We start from the raw sequence: 17,526 nt of genomic DNA on the forward strand, positions 1-17,526 counted from the left end.
AGCTTTGCATCTTCGTGAATATAGAATGGCAAGTCATTAATATACATTACGAACAGCAGAGGACCCAAGACCGAACCTTGCAGCACCCCATTCTTGATTGTTCCCCAGTTTGAGAAATCACCAGTTTTTTGCATATTATGTGAACTGCTTCTTTCAACTTTCTGCATTCTTCCAGTTAGGTATGATTTAAACCATTTAAGCGCTGTCCCATTTATACCACAGTACTTGAGCTTATCTAGAATTATTCCATGATTTCACACAATCAAAAGCATTTGAGAGATCACAAAGAATCCCAGCAGGTGACTTCCGGTTACTCAAAGCATTTAATATTTAAATAGTGAAAGTATATATAGCATTGTCCATTGAAAAACCTTTCTGGAAACCAAACTGACATTTTGTTAAAACTTTATTTTTACAAAGCTGTGAAGCTATTGTACAATACATTACTTTTTCAAGAATTTTGGATAAGGCAGTCAGTAGAGAGATTGGGCGGTAGTTGTTGACATCAGAGATATCCCCTTTTTTATGCAGTGGTTTAACAATGGCATGCTTCAGTCTATCTGGGAAAATACCCTGCTTCAGAGAGCTATTACATATTTGGCTAAGGATCCCACTTATCTCTTGGGAACAAGCTTTTATTGTCGTGATGGAAATGCCATCAATTCCATGTGAGCTTTTATTCTTGAGAGAGTTTATTATCTTCCTAATTTCAGAAGGAGAGGTGGGTGGAATTTCAATTGTATCAAATTGTGTGGGTAAGGCCCCTTCCATTAACTGCCTTGCTTCTTCTAATGAACATTTAGATCATATTTTCTCTACAACATTTAAACAATGATTATTCAAAATGTTTTCGACTTCTGGCTTGTTGTTTGCCAAGTTTCCATTTGCTTTGATGGTAATGCCATCATCCTGTACTCTTGGTTGCCCTGTCTCCCTTGTAATAATATTCCAAATTGTTTTGATTATGCTATCAGAGGTATCAATCTCAGACATGATGCACATGCTTCTGGTCTTTTTAATAACCTCTCTTAATGTAGCACAGTAGTTTTTATAATATTTGGCTGTTTCTGGGTCATTACTCATCCTTATTGTTAGATACAGTACCCTTTTGTGGTTACAAGATATTTTTATTCCTGTAGCAAGCCAAGGTTTTTTGCATGGTTTCTTATAATTAGATTTAACTACTTTCTTGGGGAAACAGTTTTCAAATTCTCTTACAATTGTATCATAAAATAAGTTACATTTTAAATTAGCATCGGGTTCCTTGTACACCTCATCCCAGTCTAATCGCTGAAGATTTTCCCTCAAATTTCTAATTGTTGAGTCATTAACTGAACGCACAACTTTGGAGGGTAGTTTTGAATTACTGAATGGAACTATGTCATATACTTTAACTAGCTGAGCACCATGATCAGAAAGACCATTCTCAACAGGACGAGAATTTATGTTTTTAAACTTATTTTGGTCTATAAAAGTGTTATCTATCAATGTGCTGCTGTCCTTTACTACACGAGTAGGAAAATTAATGACAGATGTCAAATTGAAAGAACCGAGCAAGACTTCCAGGTCATTCTTCGTATTACACTCTTTCAGTGAATCAATACTGAAGTCCCCACAAATAATAATTTGCTTTCCCCTATCTGACAGATAGCACAACAAGGCATCCAAGTTTTCCAGGAATAAATGAAAGTTTCCTGAAGGGGACCTATATACTGTTACAATTATAAAAGAGCCCTCCTTCAGTTTAAGTTGACAGGAACATACTTCTATATGTTGCTCTAGACAAAACTTCTTTGTATCTAAACGTTTTACACAGTGATAACTTCTGACATATATGGCAACTCCTCCTCTCATCTTATTCTCTCTACTCATATGTGCAGCTAGTTTATAACCACTGATATTTACCTTTTCCACATCAGACACAATGTGATGCTCAGACAGGCATAGTATATCTATTACATTATCAGATTCAATGTCGTCTAAACAAACGAGGAGCTCATCTACTTTATTTTTCAATCCCAGGATATTATGGTGAAAAATGGTAACATTATTTTTTACTTTACTTTTGTAAGAATCTACTTTTCTCTTTAATCCAGCAATATTTTGGTTAATTATGGTAACATTATTATTTACTTTACTGTTGTGAGAATCTTGTGAGTTTTGGACCTCTTTAGTACCTGCCTGCCTGAACTTTTCATTGGGTACTGATATTAGTCTAAAAAAGAGGTACATCCATGAGTACTAGTGTCCCCCCTTATGGATTTCACTAACAACCCTGCCAGTTTACCCCTCCCTTTCCTATTGGGGTGTAGGACATGCCTTGTGAAATCCCCCCTATCAATAGCCTTGACAGGAACCAATCCAATGTCTGACAGAGTGGCTGCCCTACACAACTGATCCAACTCCATATTTACCCTCCTGACAGAGAGGTTCAACTGGGGCTGATCATGCTGCACGAAAGCAGGCACCAGCCCAACATTGGTATGGGTCGTTGCAGAGACTGTTTTCACTAGGTCACACTCAATACTGAAGCCCTGATCCCTATCAATACTGTTTCCCACTCCACCCACTATCATCACATGTTCCTGCTTTGAGAAACCCTTGCACAAGGAACCTATATCCTCTACCACCTGGCTAAGACAGAAAGGGAAAATCTATCAAAACAGCAATAGCTGAATTCATAACACTTGTAACTAAAGCACTTGATGAGCAGAAGAAAGTCTGTTCCTGGACCTATCTAAAGCATTTGATTGTGTACTCCATGATGTCCTATTAGAAATCTTCATTGTTATGATATAAGGGGAAAACTGTAGACATCACTAAATCATTTTTGAAAAATAGAAAGCATTGTATAGAAACAAAGCAAAAAGTGAAAATTTATATAGCAAGTGTCTTTCTAAATTTTGAAATTGTGAAATACGGGGTTCCTCAAGGATCCATCCTTAGTCCACTACTTTTCATTCTGTGTGTCAATGATATGACCAAAACAGTATATGATAATGTGGTCATGTATGCAGATGACACGTCATTTGTTGTTACTAGTTCTACAACAGATGACCTGCAAGAGAATGCTTCACTAAATACGAAAAGTGGAAACAATTATTTCAGGGAAAACAATCTCTTTATAAGTGGAAACAAAACAACATATATGCAGATACATGCAAACAAAAAACTTCTTCATCTACATCTACATTTATACTCTGCAAGCCACCCAACGGTGTGTGGTGGAGGACACTTTATGTGCCACTGTCATTACCTCCCTTTCCTGTTCCACTCGCGTATAGTTCGCGGGAAGAACGAGTGCCGGAAAGCCTCCGTGCATGCTTGAATCTCTCTAATTTTACATTCATGATCTCCTTGGGAGGTATAAGTAGGGGGAAACAATATATTCGATACCTCATCCAGAAATGCACCCTCTCGAAACCTGGACAGCAAGCTACACCACGATGCAGAGCGCCTCTCTTGAAGAGTCTGCCATTTGAGTTTGCTAAACATCTCCATAACGCTATCATGCTTACCAAATAACCCTGTGATGAAACACACCACTCTTCTTTGGATCTTCTCTATCAACCCGACCTGGTACGGATCCCATACTGATGAGCAATACTCAAGTATAGGTCGAACGAGTGTTTTGTAAGCCACCTCCTTTGTTGATGGACTACATTTTCTACGGACTCTCCCAATGAATCTCAACCTGGCACCCGCCTTACCAACAATTAATTTTATATGATCATTCCACTTCAAATCATTCCGTATGCATACTCCCAGATATTTTACAGAAGTAACTGCTACCAGTGTTTCTTCTGCTATCATATAATCATACACTAAATGATCCTTCTTTCTATGTATTCACAATACATTCCTTTTGCCTATGTTAACGGTAAGTTGCCACTCCCTGCACCAAGTGCCTATCCGCTGCAGATCTTCCTGCATTTCGCTGCAATTTTCTAATGCAGCAACTTCTCTGTATACTACAGCATCATCCGCGAAAATCCGCATGGAACTTCTGACACTATCTACTAGGTCATTTATATATATTGTGAAAAGCAATGGTCCCATAACACTCCCCTGTGGTATGCCAGAGGTTACTTTAACGTCTGTAGACGTCTCTCCATTGAGAACAACATGCTGTGTTCTGTTTGCTAAAAACTCTTCAATCCAACCACACAGCTGGTCTAATATTCCGTAGGCTTTTACTTTGTTTATCAGGTGACAGTGTAGAACTATATCGAACGCCTTCCGGAAGTCTAGGAAAATGGCATCTACCTGGGAGCCTGTATCTAATATTTTCTGGGTCTCATGAACAAATAAAGTGAGTTGGGTCTCACATGATCGCTGTTTCCAGAATCCATGCTGAATCCCACAGAGTTGATTCTGGGTTTCCAGAAATGACATGATACGCAAGCAAAAAACATGTTCTAAAATTCTAAAACAGATCAATGTCAGAGATATAGGCCTATAGTTTTGCACATCTGCTCGACGACCCTTCTTGAAAATGGGGACTACCTGTGCTCTTTTCCAATCATTTGGAACCTTCCGTTCCTCTAGAGACTTGCGGTACACGGCTGTTAGAAGGGGGGCAGGTTCTTTCGCGTACTCTGTGTAGAATCAAATTGGTATCCCGTCAGGTCCAGTGGACTTTCCTCTGATGGGTGATTTCAGTTGCTTTTCTATTCCTTGGACACTCACTTCGATGTCAGCCATTTTTTCATTTGTGCGAGGATTTAGAGAAGGAACTGTAGTGTGGTCTTCCTCTGTGAAACAGCTTTGGAAAAAGGTGTTTAGTATTTCAGCTTTACATGTGTCATCCTCTGTTTCAATGCCATCATCATCCCAGAGTGTCTGGATATGCTGTTTTGATCCACTTACTGATTTAACATAAGACCAGAACTTCCTAGGATTTTCTGTCAAGTTGGTACATAGAATTTTACTATCGAATTCACTGAACGCTTCATGCATAACCCTCCTTACGCATACTTTGACATCGTTTAGCTTCTGTTTGTCTGAGAGGTTTCGGCTGTGTTTAAATTTGCAGTGAAGCTCTCTTTGCTTTCACAGTAGTTTCCTAACTTTGTTGTCGAACCACAGTGGGTTTTTCCCGCACCTCACAGTTTTACTCGGCACGTACCTGTCTAAAATGCATTTTACGATTGCCTTGAACTTTTTCCATAAACACTCAACATTGTCAGTGTCGGAACAGAAATTTTCGTTTTGATCTGTTAGGTAGTCTGAAATCTGCCTCATACTACTCTTGCTAAACAGATAAACCTTCCTCCCTTTTTTTACATTCCTACTTACTTCCATATTCACGGATGCTGCAACAGCCTTATGATCACTGATCCCCTGTTCTGCACTTACAGAGTCAAAAAGTTTGGGTTGTTTGTTATCAGTAGGTCCAAGATGTTATCTCCATGAGTCGGTTCTCTATTTAATTGCTCGAGGTAATTTTCGGATAGTGCACTCAGTATAATGTCACTCGATGCTCTGTCCCTCCCACTTGTCCTAAACATCTGAGTGTCCCAGTCTACATGCTTTGGATAACATTACTGTTAAGCTTGGAGACCTAGATCTAAAGGAGACAGACAGCTATAAATTTGTAGGTGCAACAGTGGATAGGTATATGACATGGGAGAATCACATAAATAACATTTGCAGCAAAATAGGTTCAAGCATATTTCTGATGAGAAAAACGTCAACAGTGTATTTTGGACTAGTCCATTCCCACCTCTCATTTGGCATCCTGGTTTGGGGAAATTCTACAAATGTGCACACACAAAGGGTGTTAACATTGCGAAAGAGAGCTGTATGACTCATCACAAAAGTATCACCTAGAGAATCGTGCAGAAATAAATTTAGGGAGCTAAATATATGTGAAGAAAAAATGACTATCATATAGAAAGAAGTAGGCTAAAGTGAACAGACAAGGAACCTGTAAATGCGGGATGCATACCGTACAACACTTTCCGTAGTGTATAAAGAGAATAGAAAGTATGTCTGTTTTAAAAGAAAATTAAAAAGACATCTTATCAATATTAGCCCCTAGAGTGTTAAAGAATGTCTTGAAATAAAAATTACATAGTGTACCAGTATACATTGGGAAGGGAAACTCCAACAAACCTAAAACTGTGTCTAGAATCACTTCCAGTATGTAGAAACGCAGATGTTGCTGTCCTCTGCTTTTTCTCTGGTTTTCTTGTCAATGCTGAGTGAACACACACAAACACACACACACACACACACACACACACACACACACACGTATATATATTAACTAACAAATATATGTAACAGTCAGATTGTAAATACAATTATACATTAATTGATATACATAACTGTATTTTTGCTATGTGTACGTAAGCTTTATGTAAACATGATGTGCCCAATATCATTGTAAGAAATTATCCATGGACAAATAAAGAACAAGATATGCTAATGTCCTTTCTATAGATGCTTAGTGAAGCGCTGTTCCTAACGGATGTGGAATAAGACAAAAAATTTAAAACATATTTTAATTTAAGAGGTAATAATAAACTGGCACAAACAGGTAAATGTATGAAACATACTGGCAGAATTATGTGAATGTATATAGAGCAAGATAATAAGATAATTCTTAAATAATTGTATCCAAGAAACAGAAACCTGTTTACAGCAGTTATTTACTTTGATCCCGGATCTCCGGGCGGGGACTACTCAAGGGGATGTCGTTACCAGGAGAAAGAAAACTGGCGTTCTACGGATCGGAGCGTGGAATGTCAGATCCCTTAATCAGGCAGGTAGTTTAGAAAATTTAAAAAGGGAAATGGATAGGTTAAAGTTAGATATAGTGGGAATTAGTGAAGTTCAGTGGCAGGAGGAACAAGACTTCTGGTCAGGTGACTACAGGGTTATAAACACAAAATCAAATAGGGGTAATGCAGGAGTAGGTTTAATAATGAATAGGAAAATAGGAATGCGAGTAAGCTACTACAAACAGCATAGTGAACGCATTATTGTGGCCAAGATAGATACGAAGCCCACACTTACTACAGTAGTACAAGTTTATATGCCAACTAGCTCTGCAGATGACGAAGAAATTGAAGAAATGTATGATGAAATAAAAGAAATTATTCAGATAGTGAAGGGAGACGAAAATTTAATAGTCATGGGTGACTGGAATTCGAGTGTAGGAAAAGGGAGAGAAGGAAACGTAGTAGGTGGATATGGATTGGGGCTAAGAAATGAAAGAGGAAGCCGCCTGGTAGAATTTTGCACAGAGCACAACTTAATCATAACTAACACTTGGTTTAAGAATCATGAAAGAAGGTTGAATACATGGAAGAATCCTGGAGATACTAAAAGGTATCAGATAGATTATATAATGGTAAGACAGAGATTTAGGAACCAGGTTTTAAATTGTAAGACATTCCCAGGGGCAGATGTGGACTCTGACCACAATCTATTGGTTATGACCTGTAGATTAAAACTGAAGAAACTGCAAAAAGGTGGGAATTTAAGGAGATGGGACCTGGATAAACTGAAAGAACAAGAGGTTGTACAGAGTTTCAGGGAGAGCATAAGGGAACAATTGACAGGAATGGGGGAAAGAAATACAGTAGAAGAAGAATGGGTAGCTTTGAGGGATGAAGTAGTGAAGGCAGCAGAGGATCAAGTAGGTAAAAAGACGAGGGCTAGTAGAAATCCTTGGGTAACAGAAGAGATATTGAATTTAATTGATGAAAGGAGAAAATATAAAAATGCAATAAATGAAGCAGGCAAAAAGGAATACAAACGTCTCAAAAATGATATCGACAGGAAGTGCAAAATGGCTAAGCAGGGATGGCTAGAGGACAAATGTAAGGATGTAGAGGCTTATCTCACTAGGGGTAAGATAGATACTGCCTACAGGAAAATTAAAGAGACCTTTGGAGACAAGAGAACCACTTGTATGAACATCAAGAGCTCAGATGGAAACCCAGTTCTAAGCAAAGAAGGGAAAGCAGAAAGGTGGAAGGAGTATATCGAGGATCTATACAAGGGCGATGTACTTGAGGACAATATTATGGAAATGGAAGAGGATGTAGATGAAGATGAAATGGAAGATACGATACTGCGTGAAGAGTTTGACAGAGCACTGAAAGACCTGAGTCGAAACAAGGCCCCTGGAGTAGACAACATTCCATTGGAACTACTGACGGCCTTGGGAGAGCCAGTCCTGACAAAACTCTACCATCTGGTGAGGAAGATGTATGAAACAGGCAAAATACCCTCAGACTTCAAGAAGAATATAATAATTTCAATCCCAAAGAAAGCAGGTGTTGACAGATGTGAAAATTACTGAACTATCAGTTTAATAAGCCACAGCTGCAAAATACTAACATGAATTCTTTACAGACGAATGGAAAAACTAGTAGAAGCCGACCTCGGGGAAGATCAGTTTGGATTTCGTAGAAATACTGGAACACGTGAGGCAATACTGACCTTACGACTTATCTTAGAAGAAAGATTAAGGAAAGGCAAACCTACGTTTCTAGCATTTGTAGACTTAGAGAAAGCTTTTGACAATGTTGACTGGAATACTCTCTTTCAAATTCTAAAGGTGGCAGGGGTAAAATACAGGGAGCGAAAGGCTATTTACATTTTGTACAGAAACCAGATAGCAGTTATAAGAGTCGAGGGGCATGAAAGGGAAGCAGTGGTTGGGATGGGAGTAAGACAGGGTTGTAGCCTCTCCCCGATGTTATTCAATCTGTATATTGAGCAAGCAGTAAAGGAAAGAAAAGAAAAATTCGGAGTAGGTATTAAAATCCATGGAGAAGAAATAAAAACTTTGAGGTTCGCCGATGACATTGTAATTCTGTCAGAGACAGCAAAGGACTTGGAAGAGCAGTTGAATGGAATGGACATTGTCTTGAGAGGAGTATATAAGATGAACATCAACAAAAGCAAAACGAGGATAATGGAATGTGGTAGAATTAAGTCGGGTGATGCTGAGGGAATTAGATTAGGAAATGAGACACTTAAAGGAGTAAAGGAGTGTTGCTATTTGGGGAGCAAAATAACTGATGATGGTCGAAGTAGAGAGGATATAAAATATAGACTGGTAATGGCAAGGAAAGCATTTCTGAAGAAGAGAAATTTGTTAACATCGAGTATAGATTTAAGTGTCAGGAAGTCTTTTCTGAAAGTATTTGTATGGAGTGTAGCCATGTATGGAAGTGAAACATGGACGATAAATAGTTTGGACAAGAAGAGAATAGAAGCTTTCGAAATGTGGTGCTACAGAAGAATGCTGAAGATTAGATGGGTAGATCACATAACTAATGAGGAAGTATTCAATAGGATTGGGGAGAAGAGAAGATTGTGGCACAACTTGACCAGAAGAAGGGATCGGTTGGTAGGACATGTTCTGCGGCATCAAGGGATCACCAATTTAGTATTGGAGGGCAGCGTGGAGGGTAAAAATCGTAGAGGGAGGCCAAGAGATGAATACACTAAGCAGATTCAGAAGGATGTAGGTTGCAGTAGGTACTGGGAGATGAAGAACCTTGCACAGGATAGAGTAGCATGGAGAGCTGCATCAAACCAGTCTCAGGACTGAAGACCACAACAACAACAACAACTGCACTGATGATGTGCAGAGATCATATTTTACTTAACACTCACATTATTTGACATTGTTAATGACACATACATTAACTGGTTCTACTGAGAAATTTATCAGTGGCCTAAAAGGAATTGCCACCAATATATCCTTAACACTCCTCTTAAACTGAACTTTATTAATATTATTATATATAATATTATTATATATAATATTATTATTTCTTATGACAGATCCTTGCTCCCTTTCTCGTGGATAATCATAAATTGCTCACTCAGGTTGAAGGTAGATAAAGAATCAATTGTCAAGCACTGAGACTGTCGAGTGAGTAAGTGAATTGCTGTCGGTTGAGTTGAAGAGTAATTGCTGTGATGACATAGCGGAAGATGGATTAAAAGTATCATATCAGCTGAGTATATCCCCATCAGCTTGGTTTGAACCTCAGCAAGTTGTTAAATTTTAAGGCTAGCAACAAACAGCATCTGTTTTTGCCAAAAAGTGAATCCAAAAATATGAGTGCTGATCATATGTGATTGTGTCTACTGTGTTGGCTAAAGGATTAGAGTGAGGACCACATGTGCAGATTACTATAACAACATCTGACAATATGTCAATGTATTGGACCTGTGTTTAGATGTGAGTAGATGTGTCTGACAAAGGCAGTGACCACTTCTCACAATGTTTAATGAGAATATATCAGTTTACAAAGTGCAGCTTCTCCTTGAAGTGCAGCTGACCTTGATTACTGCACAATCTATGTCACTTGAGTCTGATATTATTGAGCAGCCAGAACTTGTCATAACATTCCCCATGCCCAGACTGATCAGCTTTTATCCAATAGGTAATTGTCACCAAAATCAGATATCAGGCTACTAGGTTATTTGATCAGTAACAATCAAAATTTAAATGTAGATGTTCCAGGCTGATGGCAAGTTATTGACAATGTGTTTTGAATAACATACACCTTTCTGCACCATGGTACATGCTATTACCTCTTTAAGTAGATTATTCTTATCTCAACTATCCTTGACTTGAATGGTTGCATCACCTGTATATGACAGCACCCACACTGTAAATAAAGATTTGTTTAAGTGCTTCAGCAGTTCAGTGGTCTGCTCCTTCCAATAAAATTTATTATCAAATTGTAGACCCAAGAATTTTAGGCAATCAGTGCTTTCCATTTGATTATTGTATTTTAGACTTATACTGGGAGAAAATTTGTTACAAGATCTGACAGCATATAATGTGTCTTTTCCAAGTTTACTAACAAAGATCTGGCTATGAACAAATCATTAATATTCACTAAAATTTCATTAATGACTTATTCTAAAACTATACTAGATTTAAACAATGGAAAATCTAGGATGGAATAATGACAATACTATAAAAAGGACAGATTGCTACTCACCATATAGTGGAAATGTCGAGTTGCAGACAGTCATGTTTCCATAATCCTCCTGGCCTCAACCTTTGTCATTGTCCTTCACCCACCTATCCCCTCCCTTGTTCTCACTCCAACATTCCACAATCTTCCATCCACGTCCTCCATCCAACCTCCCATCTGCACCTAGCTGCCCTACACTTTTTCTACTTCGTCCCTATATGCTCCCAAAAGCAGCACTTTACTATCCCCCCATCTCTACCCTGCAATCCTTCCTCCTCTCTGCCCTAGCCTTCTCTTAACCCCCACCACTCACATTGCTCCACTCATCACAAGCAGTTGCTTGCACTCTGGCCTCAGCTGCCAGAGACAGTGTCATGTAGATGTTGGTGTCTGCATGATTGTGTGTGTGTGAATGTTGTCTGTCTAATTCAGAAGAAGGCCTTTTGGCAAAAAGCTACTAGTTAGCAGCCCTTTTGTTGTACCAGTCTGCAACTCAACATCACTGCTATATGTTGAATAGTAATCTGTCCTTTTCACAGTATTGTTACTACACTATATTTGTCATTTATTGAAATTTTTATTATCTGCAAACAAAACAAACTTGACATTTAGTAATGTTACTTGTGAAAGATCATTAACAGGCATAACAAAAGGTAAGACCTCTAAGACAGAAACTAGAGGTAAAAAATGTAATAGGTTGCCAGTTGGATGATGACTGAGCCCTTAATACAAGACTTTTTCCTATTGATATTCCATGTCTCCTGTCAAAAAGATATGATTTGTACCATCTTGCAGCATTTCTGTTACACCATAACAGTCAAGTTCACTTAAAAGAGTTTTGTGTTTGACACAGTCAAATACCTACGATAGATCACAGAGTCTTCCAGTAGTATGTAATTTATGATCTAAGGACTTCAGCACATTTTCTTTGCACATGTAAATAGCCTTCTAAATGTTGGAATCATTTATAATTAAAAATTGTGACTTTGGCAATATATTACACTGTTGGCCATTAAAGCTGAAACACGATGAAGGCAGCATGGAACAACATCAAACTGGGATAAAGAGCACTATATGCTTGGCTATGGAAATGATTGACGTGTCTGTGCAGCTCATAAAGTAGTTAGAACTAACATGATTTACATATCATAAGTAAGGAAAGATTATTCAGTAGGTTTCTCGTTCAGGAATCATGTTAGAATGTTGCTTGTTGGTAAGAAGACCATGTTATGTCTCATGTAAGAAAGAGAAATTTCTACCAGTACATGTCAGAATTCGACAGGACATTAGTGGCAGGATAGCGGCCTATCCAGACAGTGATTTATCATTCTGCAATATCGCTGTTCCTGTTGGTTAGGATCCAATTACTGTCATTCAGATATGGAATTGATTTGTTTAGGAAGGCCTTACTGAATGCTACAAAGGATCTTAATTGTCTTATGTCATTAGTGCCTGAGATAACAGACATATTGTCTGTTTGGTCATGCAGGATCATACAGCTATGCCTTGTATTTTGTCAGGAAATAGACTTGTTTGCAGCAAAACAAGTATCTATATAAACAGTGTGATGGTATCTGCACCATTGACTGTCAGTATGCTGACCACTGTTGTAATTCCCCTTGATGTGACAGCAGAGACAGACATGCTGACAATGGTGCGCACAATGATAACACTGGAAACAGAACTGACACCATGACTCCTATCATTTATTGTTTACAGATGAAGCTAATTTCTGCATCATTCTTTTTTATCAGTGGCATCCAAGACGGTGACTTCCAAAATGGGCACCATGTTAGTAACATAGTCCTACATTTTACCCCCTGCCCATCACATACTACTTGGCGTTAAATTTCTGTTTATCCATCTGTGTTTGTTTAAGAAGTCTGGTTCTACACCTACTGATCGCCCTGCATAAACAAATATTACACATACAAACAACATTGATAGATGGTCTACTTGCACAATTTGATCCTTCTTGATCAGACAATAGAATCAACTTACAATTTTTAGAGAGCTAGGTTACAGAAAGTATTGAACATTATATGCATAAAGATAATTACCCAAAATTTAATTCTGCAGAATTCTGACCCTCTCATAAGGATCAAACAATGGATCTATAAAAAAAGAAAACTGATTTGAATCATGTTGTTACCTTACAGTGTGAGCACATGTACTCAAATATCATGCAATACACGTGCGTCCATGGCCGTCCTGGAGAGACTGCCTCACTACATGAACAGATGACACAGCAAGTGCTGTGGCATGTGACAATAGCCCAATATAAGGCTGACACACAAGATGCTCGGCCTTACTTATGTTTATTTGCTTATTGTTCAAATGGTTCAAATGGCTCTGAGCACTATGGGACTTAACATCTATGGTCATCAGTCCCCTAGAACTTAGAACTACTTAAACCTAACTAACCTAAGGACAGCACACAACACCCAGCCATCACGAGGCAGAGAAAATCCCTGACCCCGCCGGGAATCGAACCCGGGAACCCGGGGGTGGGAAGCGAGAACGCTACCGCACGACCACGAGATGCGGGCTTTGCTTATTGTATGCTCATTTATGAGACTGCACGTTGTTATGTTCTACAATTAAGAGACTTTGTACTGTCTTATACTTCACTCAGCGTTATTTTGAATCTCTTCATGTGCAGAACAATATTGTTATTTCTCATATTGTATCTGTACAGAATTACAGCAAATTGAATAGAATATTATTTGATCCTGTAGAATTACATTGTGTACAGGAAGTGGATGTGTACTACATGACATGTCAAAAACAATAAACATTGAGTATCACTTAAGACACTCTTGATCTGTTCCCATGGCACTGTTGCCAGTACAGTACATTTTAAGATATTCAGAACGTTTCAGTACAATGCTTACAGGTGTCTCCTGTGTAGCTTATATTATTTTAATAAATACAGCAGCCAGCCACTTTGTTATGTATTTTTATTTAAGCTATTATGCATTTTGGACTTTCACCCCTCTTCAATTAGTGTAATACATATTTGAGTCTTCAGTCAGTACCTCGTTACAGCATCAATTTCAAAGTGGATGCTACAGCTGCAACTGTCCTGTACAAAATAATGATTTTATTTAGCTACTACATTTTGTGAGGTGTGGTAGCTAAACAAAATTGTTATTTTGCACAAGACAGTTGCAAAATACCATTTGCTGTTGACGCTGTAACTATGTACCGACTGATGACTCAAATATGTATTACACTAATTGAAGATTGGTGGGAGCCTGAAAAATGAATTAGCTTAAATAAAAATACATAAAAAGTGGCTGGTTGCTGTATTTATTAAAATAATATAATCCTCAGTCACAGAGCTACCCTAGTGGGGAACTTTACAGTGGGAATTAAGTTGAATGATAGTGTTACTAACTCAAATAAGTTCTTATTGGGAGAGTCTTTAAGGAAATCTACATTGAAATCACCAGCAACTACTATTTCTTTGTTTTTGGTTGTTAAATGGGCCAGTACAGCTTCAAGGTGGTTTATGAACAGATTAAAGTTACCTGCAGGTACTCTACATATACTGAATATTATGAAGGATTTTTTGTGAAATTCTACATCTGTTGCACATGCTTCCATATGCTATTCTAGGGAAAATTTATGAATGTCTATGTTCTTAAATTTACTTCTGTTGCAGCTTGGCTTATAGATCACATGACTGGTTTCACAGTTAGCCCTGTCTGACCCAACCCATTTACAGTTTCCAGAGGGTGTATAACAGCAACTGTTTATGAAATTCATATCTAACCGCAGTTCGAAAACTGTAGTTGTCACATCATCACCTATAAAATGAGTACCTGAGTTGGAAAATGTATATGATGAACACGTCACATGAACGCGATGAACAGATGTTGTATTTTCTGTGACCTGTCAAAAGCCTTTGATTGTATGAACGACAGCATTCTCTTAAGTAAATTAGAATATTATGGTGTCACTGGCAATTCTGCGAAATGGTTGAGTCTTATTTAACTAACAGGAAACAAAGGGTGTTGTTGTGAAATACCTGTGCAGTAAGCAGTCAGTCTTCATCTGATTGGGAATTAATTATATGTGGTGTTCCTCAAGGTCCCATCTTGGGTCTGTTGCTTTTCCTTGTGTACGTTAATGACCTCTAGTCTGTTACGTTAGCAGATGCTAAGTTTGTTTTGTTTCCAGATGATACAAGCATTGCAATATGTAGCAAGTCAAGTACAGACTTGAAAATAGCTGCTAATCAAATTTTCACTGATGTTAATAAATGGTTTAAAGCTAATTCACTGTCATTAAACTTTGGAAAGACCCACTATATGCACTTCAGAACCTATAAGAGATGTCCTTCCAGCGTGTGTATAACATATGAAGACAGGCAGATCAAAGTGGTTAACAGTGTTAAATTTCTGGGATTACAACTCAATAATAAATTCAGTTGGGAAGGGCATACCACACAATTGCTTAAGCATCTAAACAAGTACGTATTTTTAGTGATGATGATGTCAGATGTAGGAGATATAAATATAAAAAAACTTGCATACTTTGCTTACTTTCCCCACATTCTGTTATGTCATACAGGATCATATTCTGAGGTAACTCATCAAACCAAGAAAAAGCTTTTAGCATGCAAAAGCTTATTATAAGAATCATTTGTAGTGTATATTCAAGAACATCATGTAGAAACCCGTTCAAGGAACTTTGTATTCTAACCACTGCCTCTCAGTATATTTATTTCTTAATGAAATTTGTTGCAAGTAATATATCTTTATTTCCAACCAATAGTTCAATACATAGTATCAATACTAGGAATAAGAGCAATCTACATAAAGACCTAAAATCATTTACCTTGGTCCAAAAAGGGGTCCAATATTCAGGAACACACATTTCCAACAAATTGCCAGCAACCATAAAAAAATTTGGTTTCAGAAAAAACATGGTTTAAACACACTTTGAAAGATTTTTTGATCGGCAGCTCCTTCTACTTCATAAACGAATATCTTAACAGGGCACTGTTAAACCAGCTTAAGTAAAAATGTCTGTTAGATTTCAGTTTTGACAGCACTTGGTCACAACAGTCAAGATTAGGTATTTTGTGTATGATAAATTCATTAAAAGTGCATAACAATGTTTCATTCTGACAGCATATTAATTCTGTAAATATTAGCTGTTCTGGTTTACTGTAATGTAATTACCTATTTTGACAATATCCTAACAAATGACCAGGGTAGTAAGTATTTTACTCAAATGTTTTACATTTTTTATGTTTTACTTTTTGACGTGTTCCACACCCATATTAATCATCTCAATTTTTGATCTAAGGAAAAAAAACAGCTATGCAATTTTGTCATATGATGACATGATGGAGACCGTGGCTGTTGTTTGAAGACAAATGTTGATGGTGTTAGGACAGCAACCAGCCACAGTGGCTGGTTGCTGTCCTAACACCATCAACATTTGTCTAAAAACAGCTATGTCTTATTAGATTAGCTTCAGTTTTCATTCCACAGACCCAAAAATGAGATGACTGTTGTGGGTATGAAACATGTCAGAAAGCGTAACAAAAAAACCATAGGACATCTGAATGTAATACCCACTTTCCTGATCATTTATTATGAGAATTTCAAGACTGTGAATACATTACAGTAGACAGGAATTGTTAATATTTACAGAATTAGTATACTGTGAGAATGAAACATCGTTACACACTTATCATACCTAAAATATCTAATTTATCATACATAATAGACCTACCACACATAAAATACCTGACTGTTGTGACCAAGAGCAGTCAAAACAGAAATTCAGCAGAGATTTTTAATTGAAATGATCTAACAGTCCCTGTTATAGTCTATAGAGCAGATGGAGTTGCCAGTCAAAGAATCTTTGAAACTCTGGTTAAACTGTGCTTTATCTGAAACCAAGTTTTTAATGGTTGATTGTAACTTATTGATAATGTGTGTTCCTGAATATTACACCTCTTTTTGGACCAAGAGAAGTGATTTATAGTCTTTATGTAGATTGTTCTTATTCTTAGTATTGATACTTTGTGTTGAGCCATTGATTATAAATAGAGATACATTATTTCCAACAAATTTCATTAAGGAATAAATATACTGAGAAGCAGTGGTTAGAATAACCAGTCCCCCAAACAGGTTTCTACATGATGTTCTTGAATTTACATCACAAATGAGACTTATTACATCCTTTTGCACTCTAAAAACTTTTACCTGGTTTGAGAAGTTACCCCACAATATGATCCCACATTACATAATAAAATGACAGTAAGTAAAGTATGCAAGTTTTTTTTATATATAGAATAATAGTCCATCCCTTCTCATCCATGAAATATAAACACAAAAAACACTCACTAGTGCTAGTCCACAGCACATTTCAACACAAAAACAGTCTGCAGAACAGATGGGTTTGTATTTAACACCAACCAGATATCAGGAATGTTGACTTTGTGTTCCAGAAAATACTAGACAACATAATCAAAGAGATCTTTTAAGACATGTCCACCACAAATTGAATCTCTCCATATTGATTGTATAGCAGAGTACAA

The sequence above is a fragment of the Schistocerca americana genome, chromosome 1, assembly GCF_021461395.2.
Source record: "Schistocerca americana isolate TAMUIC-IGC-003095 chromosome 1, iqSchAmer2.1, whole genome shotgun sequence".
Classification (NCBI taxonomy): domain Eukaryota; kingdom Metazoa; phylum Arthropoda; class Insecta; order Orthoptera; family Acrididae; genus Schistocerca; species Schistocerca americana.